The sequence below is a fragment of the Mus caroli genome, chromosome 1 (genome assembly GCF_900094665.2).
Source record: "Mus caroli chromosome 1, CAROLI_EIJ_v1.1, whole genome shotgun sequence".
Taxonomy (NCBI): Eukaryota; Metazoa; Chordata; class Mammalia; order Rodentia; family Muridae; genus Mus; species Mus caroli.
In genome coordinates, this window is record NC_034570.1 from 52,369,451 (window position 1) to 52,379,585 (window position 10,135).

The 10,135-nt window shown below is 41.4% G+C and overlaps 1 long non-coding RNA gene across 1 annotated transcript; it reads right to left on the reverse strand.

Moving 5' to 3' along the window:
- Positions 1 to 764: 764 nt before the first annotated feature.
- Positions 765 to 7,963, reverse strand: LOC115032152. The gene is made up of 3 exons (XR_003837800.1): positions 7,845 to 7,963; positions 5,484 to 5,663; positions 765 to 945 (listed from the first exon to the last, which is right to left on the reverse strand). It is a non-coding gene; the product is annotated as an uncharacterized LOC115032152 (long non-coding RNA).
- Between the last annotated feature and the right edge of the window lie 2,172 nt (positions 7,964 to 10,135).

Sequence of the window (10,135 nt, forward strand, 5' to 3'; positions counted from 1 at the left end):
ATCCCAGCATTCAGGAGGCAGAGGCAGGTGGATTTCTGAGTTTGAGGCCAACCTGGTCTACGAAGTGAGTTCCAGGACAGCCAGGGATACACAGAGAAACCCTGTCTCAAAACAAAACAAAACAACACACACAAAAAACAAAAACAAAAAAATACAATAACATCATTTCTATTCCATTCAGATAAATCTTTTTTTTCAGAAAGCAAGTCATGAAATAGCCAAGGCTGAACTTTAAAAAAAGATTTATTTATTTATTTTATGTAAATATACACCATTGCTCTCTTCAGACATACCAAAGAGGGCATCAGACCCCATTACAGACCCCATTAAGCCATCATGTGGTTGCTGAGAATTGAACTCAGGACCTCTGGAAGAGCAATCAGTACTCTTAACTACTAGCCATCTCTCCAGCCCATACAATGGTGAATTTGAACTCACCTCTTATGATCCCTTCCTTGGCCTCCCAGTTGGCGAGTTTGCAGGCCTGGTCTACCACACTGTCTTAGTTAGGGTTTTACTGTTGTGAACAGACACCATGACCAAAGCAAGTCTTATAAAAGACAACATTTAATTGGGGCTGGCTTACAGGTTCAGAAGTTCAGTCCAAAATCATTAAGGCAGGAACATGGAAGCATCCAGACAGGCTTGGTGCAGGAGGAGCTGAGAGTTCTACATTTTCATCCAAAGACTCCTTGTGGAAGACTGGCTTCCAGGCAGCTATGAGTAGGATCTTAAAGCCCATGCCCACAGAGACACAACTACTCCAACAAGGCCATACCACCTAATAGTGCCACTTCCAGCATATACAAGCCATCATACACACCTAGTTTAGAAATCTTCATGTGATCAAGCTAGATAATATCCAACTTATCCTTTGTTTTCTTCTCCTTCTGATATCCTTCTTTCTCCCCTTCCATTGTCTTTTAAGGTCATCCATGTATTAACCTGAAAAATAAAGAACATAATGAAATATATAATTCTAAAACATATTAAAACCAATTACCTATATACGTAGACTGTTGAGAAATGCAGAAGACACGCATGACTGACTGAAATGGGTTAGAGATGTCCTGCTCATGCAAAATTTCTGGCAGTATTGTCTTTGCTCAAGGTCCTGTGGCCTCCATTGGCCACAAGAAATAGTGAGGCATGTGCTTGCTAAGCCAGAGACCACATAGATGTAACTACAGCCCCACAGAATGCCAAAGCTTGACATCTGGTGACTGGTGAAACCCCAGGTCATCTCCCCATCCCCTTCTCACCTTTAGTGGGACCTAATTCCTGCCACAAATGTTAAAGTCCCACCCCTCCAAGCCCTTTTGGGATGCTGAGACTTAATTTATAGTTTGCTCTCATTTTGCTGTGCTTGACTATTCTCTCCCCCTCCCTTCTCTCCCTGAGGCTAAAAGGCCAGATAGTGTTCTGTGTATTTCTCCTGTCCTTCCCACTCACCCTGGATGATGACATTTACCAAATAAGAGTAAAATTCTGTTCCAATATTTCTTCTACTGTAGCTTTCCTTTGTGGTCACTAAGGCAGTGATTTGATGGTTCATTTTTGGGTTTTGCATGGAAGCCACATGCAGGGACTTTTGACAGATGTGTAAGCATGGTGTGTAGCTGACATATATCTGAGTCATTTTAATGAAGAGAAAAATAATCAGAAACCAGAGTGTGTGGAAGGGTTATTTTTATTGACAATACTATAAATTTAAAACTACAAAAGCTTCCCCAAAATACTTTATTCAACTTGTACAAACATGTTAATATTTGCCCCTGTTCAGTGTTGACTGGGGCAGCAAGCATACATAGTTCTTGTAAGTCATATTTGATGTGAGGGAGTCTCTATTTCTCAGGCTTCTAATTTATAAAACAAGTGCAATTGAAATTTCCAACTTTTAGCTAGTGAACCATAGCAGTCAATTGGCTCCAGAAATTGTTTAGAATATGGATACACAGTTTAATTTTTAAGTTGTTTCTGGAAAAATTTCACAAGAAATCTAGTGGAAAAGCTGAATGGTGAAGTCTGTTGGAAATGAGTGCAGAGGTCTGGGACAAAGGGTTCTTGTCAAATCAGGTCAAGAGAAAGTGCTGAGAGCCAAAGCCGGAAAATCCTGTTCAAATGAATTGTGAAAAGCAGGTTGTGCAAGGATGTAAGCTTGGGTTAGAATTCAAGAGATCAACCACAGTGCCAAGCAGGCAAAGAAAACAACCATGAAAAGCCAATGGCAGGTCATCTACAGAGAGGCTGGTGACAGTGGCTAGAGCATGTTTCTGGAACCCAGGTATTAGGACAGAAGGGGTCACCTTAAAGAGTCTGTAATGAACTCGACATGAAACTTTGTGTGTTGCCAACATCTCAGAGGTACCATGTCTTTAGGTCCAGTCAGGCTCTGGCCCAAGAGAAAATTATAAGACTGGTTGACAGGTCAGTCTAGTCCAGGGACATATTGTGGCAATACATGATAAAAATATCTCTTACATTCTAAGAGACTGGAACATTTTCTGGAACTCTGCAGCCAGAGCTAATTATACACCTTGAGGTCAGTTAAGACTTAAGATTGCTCTCCTACTGTGAGCTCAGTCTGTTTGTTTATCCTGCTTTTAAGAGAAGGATGTAACAATGGGCCTTATTTACTTTGGATTTCCCAGGTAATTAACAGTTCACAACCTAAGATAAAGCACAGCTGTGGGCTATCCACTCTCCCGTGCTTCTGACCCAAGAGTAATGCATGTGTGTTTGCATGTGTGTTTCCATTAGTATTTCTCCTCATTTGATGGAAACAACAAAGAGGCTAAAAGTGGCCTTATAAATGAATATCCACCAAAAATGATGAAAGCTCTATAGAGATATTGCTTCATAATCAATGAGTTTTCTAATACTTTTTGATATCTTAGTCAGTTGTAGCCAGTAACTTAATCCTTTATAAAATTCTGTTAAAGGTTTCTGTGAAGTATCCCTCATTAATTTCTCATGTGTTGCTGTGTGTGCTGTTGAAAGAAGAGACAGCAACACCTTTTGTGAGGGCCAGACATACACACAGATGCAGTCACATAGACAGACACGGGATTAGAACAGGTTGATAAGACAGCAAGCATTTAGGGAGGCACAGATTCTGACTCATACAGGAGACAGACAGGAAAGGACAGAAGACACAGGGACAGTGAGGTAGAGAATTCAATGTGGTTAAATTACTTCAAGTAGAAGTGCCTTGATTTTTTTTCCCTTAATGTGACATGGACATAGCGTGAGTGTTTTAGTTAGGGTTTTACTGCTGTAAACAGACATCATGACCTAGGCAACTCTTATAAGGACAACATTTAATTGGGGGCTGGCTTACAGGTTCAGAGGTTCAGTCCATTATCACCAAGGTGGGAGCATGACAGCATCCAGGCAGGCATGGTGCAGGAGGAGCTGAGAGTTCCACATCTTCATCTGAAGACTGGCTCCCACATGGTTAGGAGGAGGGTCTCAAAGCTCACCTCCACAGTGACACACTTCTCCAACAAGGCCAAACCTACTCCAACAAGGACACAGTTCCTGACAGTGCCACTCCCTGGGACAAGCACATTCAAATCACCACAATGGGTGATTCAGAATTTATTATTAATGTGTTTACTCTGCTTAACATGTCACTGCCATTAAGCGATTAGTCCCCATGGTGTTGGTGTATTTTCGTTTATAACTTTTGTACTGGGCATTCGCTGAGCTTCTTTGATCTGTGGGCTTATAGTTTTCAATGGATCCATAAATTTTCAAGCATTGTTTTTTTCAAGTATTTATTTTGTCCCTTCACGTCCTCCTGCAGTAACTTTAACTGTATAGACATTGGTCCATTGAGGCTGTGTTGCAGCTTTTCTGGTGTTCTGTTTACTTTGTTCTTGCTGCCTTTTTTCTAAGTTCTATTTTAAACGGCCTCTATGAAGGTCCACTAATATTTTCTTCCTCGGTTTTCAACCTGCTGTCAATTTCGTGCAATGCATTCCATCTCAAGCACAGTAATTTGCATCTGGAATTGTATTATATTGTGTGTGTATGTATGATTGTGTATGTGTGCACATGTATGTACATGCAAGTAGAGGCCAGGGGTTAATGTCATGAGTCTTCCTTGATTGCTCTGTTGTGTGCATATGTATACATGTGTATGTGTGTGCAGGTATGTGCATACAAGTAGAAACCAGAGGTTGATGTCATGAGTCTTCTTTCATTGCTCTTTATCTTGTTTTCTCTTTAGTGTCATTTTCCTTTTTAAATGTACCTATCTATATATTTATGTGTTTGTGTATGTATGTATGTAGTGTGCGAGCATGTGTGTATGTGAGGTGGTATTGTGTGGCATGAAATGTGTGTGGCAGTCAGAAGCCAGATCACAGAAGTTGGTTTTCTCTCCACCATGTGGGTCCCAGAGGGTCAGACTCAGGTTTGGTGGGCTTGGTGCCTCTCTAGCTCAGCCTTCTCACTGACCACCTCACCTTGTGTTCTTACAAACAGGGCCTCTCACTGCCACTGGAGCATGGATTTGGCATGACCAGCTGGAGGTGTTTTAAGGGTCCTCCCGTCTCTGCCCCCCCAGTGCTCAGCTGACAGGAGAGCTCTAGCACACCAATGTTCATGTGGGCACTGGGCAGCCACGCTCAGCGCATCATGCTTGTACAGCAAGCACTGTACTGATGGAGCCGTGTCTCCAACCCGCACCAAGAATTTAACATAGGCCGACGCGGTGGCACAGGCCGTTAGTCCCAGCACTCCAGAGACAGAGGCAGGCAGATCTCTATGAGTTTGAGGACAGGCTAGTCTACACAGTAAGTTCCAGGCCAGCCAGAGCCACATAATAAGAGAGCCCATCAGAAACAAGAAAACAAAACAAAAACAAGAACCAAGTTTTTAAAAAGAAAGAATTGTAACCCCCAAGGCCTTATGTTTAAGTTCTTTTTATAACTTTGATGTCTTTACTTGACATTCTCAATGTTTCCTCTGTCTTTTAATATGTGAAATATGCTCAAAGGATCTCTTAATTTTTTTTTTTTTTGCCTTTTCTTTTTTCAAGACAGGATTTCTCTGTGTAGTCCTGGCTGTCCTAGAACTCACTTTATAGACCAGGCTGATCTTGAACTCAGAAATCCGCCTGCCTCTGCCTCCCAAGTGCTGGGATCAAAGGCATGTGTCACCACCGTATGACTCTCTTAATATTTTTATATGCTAACTTTATTGCCTGTGGCATTTCTTTGTTTATATTTACTATTATAATTTAGTTCTATTTCTCCATTCCCTTTCCTCCCTCATAACCTCCCTCACACCCTTCAACACTCATGGCTACCTTTTTTCACTAACTGTTATTGCATGTATATATGTATTTGTATATACATATATATATTCCTAAATACAAAGTTGTTACTGATCTTGGCATGTGTGTTTTCAGGTCTGATCCTTTGCTACTAGAAGACACAATTTCATAGCAAACTTCTTGACCCTCTGAATCTTACAGTTTTTCCACTCCCTCTTCTGCAACGCTCCCTGAGGCTCAGGCGCAGGAGTGTTTTGTAGCTGTATCCATTGAGACTGGGTTCAACAACTTGGCATGTTGATTGGTTGTGGTTTTCTGCAGGGATCTCCATCTGTTGCAACAAGTTGTTTTCTAGATGAAGGGTGAAGACTACAATTATCTGTGGGTGTAAGGACAGATGTTTATAGATTATTGTTAGGGATTATGGTGGTTTAGTACATTAGTGATTGTAGATTCTTCTTCAATAACCACAACTTGGTTAGCATTGATTAGTTAGTGATGTTTCCATTACTGGTCATGGTATCCCTCTTTTAGAGCATGTCTTTAGTCCAAGTAAAAGTTAGCATTTAGAAATTAGTATTCAAAATACTAATACTAACTCAAAAGAGGATTTCTTATGTCTGTTATTAGGGTTAGGGTTAGGTGGTCCTTGGCTCTTGGAGGGAGTACTGTTATACCAGATGGAAAAAGTTCATTAAAAGTATTTATGTGTATTTAGTACTGAATTGCATGCATAACAATTTTTTTGTTAAGAGCATGAGACTCTACAGCGATCCTTTTCAGACATCCTTACTATTATTTTATCATCTCCCTCTCCCTCCTGTACTTGCCTCCCTCCTCTTCCCAAAGAGCCCCCTTTCCCAGTGCCCAATCAGATCATTGCATCCTGCTCTTCCTCTTTATCCTCTTTCCACCTTCTTCTGTGTTTATCTTCTTCCAAATTCCTATGGAGCCCCCTTTTCCCATCTGTTTTAATATTTCTAAATATTAATTTTATTGTCTGTGGAATCTCTAAGCCTAATTCAATTGATTGGTTGCTTTCTTCATCATGGATCATATTCTTCGTACTCTTCATCCTTTCATAATTTTAAATCAAACACTTGACATTATGCATTTATCTTATGTGCTGTAGATTTTTGTATTTCTATAAATATTTTTAGGCTTATTCTGAAATGCAGTTAAACCACTTATAAACAGTTGAATCTTTTCCATATGTTTATGCTTTGCTAATGGACCAGAATCCACTTTGATCTGGGGCTAATGTTTCTCCACTTCTAAGAGGTCAGTGAATGTTAGGATTTTCCATTCTGTTCAGTACAGACTTAGACTATTTCTGTCTCTGTGTGAGCTCTGAAAGACAGTGCCTCTCTCCCAGCAGGTGGTTCTTCTCTTAGTCATAGGCACTGATTAACACTCAGCAGAACACGTGAGGGTGACTTGGCAGATCCCTACCACTATCTCTTTGTACAGTGCTGTCTCCTCTGGTATTTTGCCCTACAAACTCTAGTCACCTTGGCCTCCCTGGACTCTGTTTCTTCCAATGAAGAAGAAGTTCTTACTTCTTGACACACCCTAGAAACTCTTTCCAGGCAGCAAGCTAGGCTGATTATGGGCCTCTTGACAAGATCATTGCCCTGCACTGCCTGATGTCTAGTGTCTGAAGACTGTGCAGTAGACTGTGTAGATCTGGATTTTGGTTGCATCAGGTAGGGAGGTGTTTTGGGTACTTTTCTGTTGTTGTGAAAAAACACCCTGGCAAAACCAACTTAGGGGAGAAATAATTTCATTTGGCTTACAATTCCAGAGGGGTACAGTTGACCATGGTAGGGAAGATATGGGAATAGGGAAAGAAAGAATGGGAGCAGGAGCAAGAGGCTTGCTGGGCACATTGAAACCACACTGAGGAAGCACAAGGTGAACAGGAAATGGAGCTAGGCTTATAGCAGCTAAGCCTGCTTCCAGTCATACACATTCTTCAGCAAGTCTCCTCAAGGTGCTACAACCTTCCCAAATATAGTACCAACTGAATATAAAGAGTTCAAATATCTGAGCCTATGGTGACATTTCACATTTCAACTAAAACATTCCACCCTTTACCCCCATGGGCTTGTAGCCATTTCTGGTTGCAAAATGCATCTTGTCCAATTTCCAAAGTCCCAACACTGTTCAAAACTTAACATTTCAAAGTCTTTTCTAAGACTCAAGGCAACCTTTTAACTGTAACACCCTGTAAAATCAAAAACAAGAAAATAAACTGCATGTTTCCAAAATACACAGGGTATACATTCACACTCAAAAAAAAAAAAAAAAGGCGGTTGGTGGGGGTGGGGGAGGCATAGCAAGGAAAGATCAGATCAAAGGACAGGGCAGACAGCAAATCCCATGGTTCCATATGTGGCAACGGAGACTCAGACTTTTTGAGCAGATTCATCTCTGCTCCAAAAGGCATGGGTAACCCTTCCACTTCAATGCTGCCTCCTGTAACACACATGGTATCTCTCTTGGACTGCCTCCACTCCGTGTGTACAGCTTTCTTGGGTGGACAATCAATGACTCTTACCTCTATAGTCTCCTGGAGTCTCTCTTGACACTAAGGCTTCGGCCTCACAGCACCATGCAGTGGCCTCTCAGGACCCAAGGAGTCCGACTCTAATCAGCCTCAGGTGGCCAAGCTGTCAGAGGTCACATCTGTTTGGCTTGCTGCCCCCTAAGATAACAGTATCAACATAGCCAGTGACTGTGTGAACTTTGTTCGAGCTCTATGCCCTGAGATTTTCATGCTGTTACATTCATAAAGAGCTAGGAAGTCTCAGAGACTCTCTTCATACATTCATATGCATACAGTAACTGTTTGAGCTCTATGGCAGAGAGAGTTACCTGCCCACTAATGTCTGTCCACTTCCTGTTCTGCCCACTAATGTCTGTCCACTTTCTGTACTGGAATGGTTCTTGAGAAACAGCTCCCAAGCCAGAGATAAAGCTCGTCTGGCCTGACTGTGACCACAGGGCAAGCCAGCAGCACATTTTCACCTGGGGAATGCATGTGGGGGTATATTGTGTTGTTTTAAAGACACGGCTTTCAAGAAGCAGGTATACTTTCTTCTTGCTTTTCCCACTTGACTGAACACTAAGGTCAAAAGGAAACTTCTGTAGGACAGACACTGTCCCAGGTGCTGAACTGATAATGAGACCGAGTCTCTGTGCCTGTGAATCTTGCTCAGGACTAAAACCAGAGTCTTATTGCGTGCCACACAAGTCTCTATCCCTCAGTTATACCCCAGCCCTGCCCTTTCAATATTAAAGATTAATCAAATAAAGATACAAAGTAAACAAGAAAAGAAACAGAAACATAAGAGTTATTCCTTTCCAAACACCTCTCTAGTTAATGTCTTCTGATTGGCTAAACTGGCTGGCTAGGGTGGTCCAGGGATCAGCCTTCCTCTGCTGCTCTCAGTGTTTGGGTTGTAGATGTATGTGACCACACACAGCTCTCTCATGGCATGCACCCATCTTCTCAGCCCCTCTGCTGCATTTCAAACATGTCCAGGAATAATGACTGACTTACTGAGACCATCCCCACATAGTCTCACAACCAAGCAGTTTCCCAAGCCTCCTCCCCCAATTACTAGAGTTTGGCTTTCTCTTTTGTTCTTGCCTTTACTTTATAAATAGAATTTTTGTTATATATTATTTTTGCTGTAGAGTTTAGTGTCATTACATGTTGATAATAATCAAAGGCAATATTTTTTTTCAGTTGTTTGATGTCACGGTTTAAGTGAATTCCCCAAATAACTCAACTCCATAAAGCTTAAGCTTGCTTTCGCATTTGAATCATTTTGCACAAAAAGCCTTTTGAAATGCATTCACTATTTTTCTCCCTCTTGAAATAGCTCGAACAGAACATCCTTTAACCTTTGTCTGACTCAGGCGATGATTGAAAGCATCTGTTATTGTAGTGGTCCATGCCACCAAGATGCTGGGATACTAGATGACTCCAGATGCTTTTTCTGTCATATTCATCATATGGTCTTTTGCTTCATCTGCAACCAGCTGCCACGATGGCTCCTGATCCAGCTCTGGAAGCTCTCCCCCAACCCCCTTAATTCACAGCTCCTAATAATCTAGGAAATCAGCCAAAGAACTTGTTAGCATTTGCGATAAAAATAACTAGACCCCAAGGATCTTAAAAATAAACTGAATTAATTTAATGGTACCTTTCTGCACACTTCAATGCCTCTTTTTTATTCCTGTTTCTGTTTGCAGAAATTACTTCTTGACAAGGTATCACCTTCTATGTATAGCCCACATGCACTGTCAGTAAAATAATATGCATTATGCATAAGGAGATACAGACGCATGCATAGCGCATCAGTCAATACATTTTATGTCTACTTGTCCTCCCTAGGAATTCATTGAGGATGGAATTGTTTCTTTATACAGAACATGAAATATAGTAAGATCTCAACAATGTTTTTTCAATTAGTAAACAGGTCTTATAGTGTAGGTTCCTGGTACAGTAGCATATTTATAAAATATGCTTCTTTATATGGATTTATTATTTTTAATCTTCTCCTTTTTATTCAGTCCAGGGCTCCAGTCCATGGAATGATGTCACCACCCACAGTCTGATGGGTCTTCCTTCCTGGGTTGAATCCTCTGGAAATGCTCTCACAAACTCCTAGAGGCATGTCTCCCTGGTGGTTCTAAGCCCTGTCAAGTTGACAGTCATCAAAGATGGCTTTTACCTTTTCTGAAATGCAGAAGGCAAGGGTGTTTTCCAGCAAGGCGAGGGGAGTCCGGCCAAAGACTTATGGGCAGTGTAAGAAGTCTGAGGCTCTCAGCAGCAGGGCA